Source organism: Ixodes scapularis, unplaced genomic scaffold, assembly GCF_016920785.2.
Source record: "Ixodes scapularis isolate PalLabHiFi unplaced genomic scaffold, ASM1692078v2 PGA_scaffold0__279_contigs__length_252992795, whole genome shotgun sequence".
Classification (NCBI taxonomy): Eukaryota; Metazoa; Arthropoda; class Arachnida; order Ixodida; family Ixodidae; genus Ixodes; species Ixodes scapularis.
The window spans coordinates 244,727,031-244,729,853 of record NW_024609835.1 but is presented as its reverse complement, the minus strand read 5'-3'; the positions used below and the strand labels follow the sequence as shown (position 1 = coordinate 244,729,853).

Sequence of the window (2,823 nt, the reverse complement as noted above, 5' to 3'; positions counted from 1 at the left end):
GCATTCGGAAGAAGAGCTTCTCGAGTTCATTAGAGCTTTTAATTATGCGCATCCCTCCATTTCTTTTACACATAGTTACTCAAAATCTGAAATTACCTTTCTAGACACAAGAGTGCTAATTAATGACTCTAAATTGGCCACTCAACTGTACCGAAAACCTACGGATCGTCAGAAATACTTGCACTACGACAGCTGCCACCCACGGCGCTGCAAAAATAGCATACCTTATAGTCAGGCTCATAGATTTAAACGTATATGTTCAAACAACGACGATTTTAACACAAGCACCGATCAATTACGCCAAGTCCTGAAAGAACAGAAGTACCCGGAAAAAATCATAGACGATGCGATCAATAAGGCACAGGTCCTTGATCGTGGATTCTTGTTGAGTGAGCGGAGCCCTCAGACTGAGGACCGTCGGGCGAACCTCGTACTAACTTTCAACAATAAGACTCCGAATGTCGCACCCATATTAAGAAAACATTTTAACATTTTACAATAAAGTGAACGCCTCGCAAGGATTATCCCCTCCGTTCCCAGAGTGGTCTACAGACGCTCACGCAACCTTAGGGACGCCATAGTTAGGTCTAAGACAACCTACACTGAAAGCACTGGCAGTCGCCCTTGTGGAAGAACAAATTGCGAGGTCTGTCAACACGTGACACCTAAAACCACGGTAGAGAGTACGAACTCCAATTTCACCTACATAATCCACGGAAACTTAAACTGCAGCACAAGTAACGTGATATACCTCCTCACATGTGGCACCTGCGGTAAGCAGTACGTGGGCCAAACCAGCACACCTTTCCGATTGAGGTTTAACAACCACAGGGCGCATGTAAATTCATTTCCCAAACTCCCCCTTTCAAGACATATGGCTTTACCCAAACACACGTTTGACAAACTGGACGTTACATTTTTACAATCCAATTTCAAAAGCAACCGTGATCGCGAGCAGAGAGAATCGTATCTTATTTACAAATTTAATTCAATCCGGGCCGGTATTAATGAAGATCCAGGTATAATGTCATCTATGCATGCAATCTACCTTGATCCCCCTGTAGCGGAGTGACTGTAGCTAATTCGATCCCATTCGTTCAACCCTTTAATTTTTTTCGTGTACCTTTCTGTATAACCTGTCGATGACTCAACGGGTCATGTCCTTCAACAGGCATCTTCCACCTGTTGCTCCTTGTTGAATGTTCTGGGACTGTGGTTAACACTGTTATATTTACGTTTTTTTTTGTTTGTTTTTTTTTGCAGGATATTTGTTTATGTTTTTCGGCCGAGCGTTTGCCTAATTTAATGCGTGCGCTTTGTTTTTTTTTTGTTTTTTTTTTATTGCGGGGGACTTGTCTATGCGCGTTGGCATTGATTTAATCTGTGTGCTTATTTCACCTTTTCTTTCTCTATGTAGGGTTTTTTCTATGCGTTTTGGCGTTATTTACTGTGTGCGCTTATTACATTCCTCCCTCTTTTTTTTTTTTTTTGCTTTGTTTGATTTTGCGTTTGTCCGCGGCGTGCGTTGCTGGCCATCTGGGCCGATCCAACTATGTGAACGTTACTGCGCCTTCCGCACGTGACGTTCCTGGGGTCACGAAGTCTGACGTGGCCTTTGGTTTGCTCCGATGGCTGGCGGCGTCTGCTGCGGCCGTGCGTGTAGTGGGGGGAGTACAGCAGCGTTTTTTCATTTGGGCTCTTTTACTTGGGCATTTTCACACGTGATCTGACAGGTGACGTGGCTCGGGTGGGGAAAGCGAAAACAACCCTGTAACCGACTCTGGCAACGAGTCTTGAAGAAGGCCTGTCTCAGGCCGAAACGTCGACTCACTAAATGCTTTAAAACTCCAACAACGTTTCGAAGTGCGACTTTATTACTTTATATATATATATATATATATGTTTACATGTCAGTGCCTCTTTAATTCTTGTCCTAATCCCCATGTGGCGGGTTCGAATCCCGGCCGAGGTGCCCGCAATCTAACGGAGGCTTATTGCGGAAGAGGCGCCATGTAACTGAGCTTTCGGTTGCACGTCAAAAGATCCCCAGGGGGTCCAAATTAATCCTCAGTCCTCCGCTGGGGACTGAGGTTCAATATGTGCTCTTCTGATTTATATCCAAGCTTCAGGCTGCATGCACGAATTGTAGGTATGCGCGTAGCAGGTGCTGGCGTCTGTAGAGAATTTTTTTAAAGCCACAACTTTTCCCGCGTGGCGGCGACGTCACGCCAGCCACGCGCACATCGCGTGCGCCGCCTTGATAAGGCGCATCAGAGGCGGCGCACAGGGAGTCGCTGCCTGGACTTCGGCACCGCTGGTAACCATGTTAATCGTCTCGTCCATGTCCCATTAAATGTAGTTTCTTGTTCAAACCGTTGGCTCCGTGTTATTCCTCCGGGTCGGGTATGCAGCAAGGCAAACCGACCACAATGGCGCCCAACGTGGGGCTCGAACCCACGACCCTGAGATTAAGAGTCTCATGCTCTACCGACTGAGCTTGCCGGGCCATCACCGAAACCAGTGTCCAAGACTTCTGGACACTACAAACAAGAGGTGGCACGAGACGGCGGCAAAGGGCCGGAACAGAACCAGGGAATCTACTACGGCCGGCGACGCTGAAACCAGACAGTCACTCGCCGACGGCCGTTGCAGTCCCTGGGAGCAGTGAGGCCGTGGCACAGATTCCAACGGTATGTCGAATCCAGCCCGAGCCTAACATCATTGAACAGCGCATGACGATTTCACTGCTCGATTTTCCCATTGCCGCACTTTTGGATTCCGGGGCCGCTATCTAGCTCATAGGGGATTTCGTTTTCGAACTCT

General features: G+C 47.5%; 1 non-coding gene across 1 annotated transcript; it reads right to left on the bottom strand.

Annotated features, from left to right (window-relative positions):
* Window positions 1-2,433: 2,433 nt before the first annotated feature.
* Trnak-cuu lies at window positions 2,434-2,506 on the bottom strand. The gene has a single exon. It is a non-coding gene; the product is annotated as a tRNA-Lys (tRNA).
* Between the last annotated feature and the right edge of the window lie 317 nt (window positions 2,507-2,823).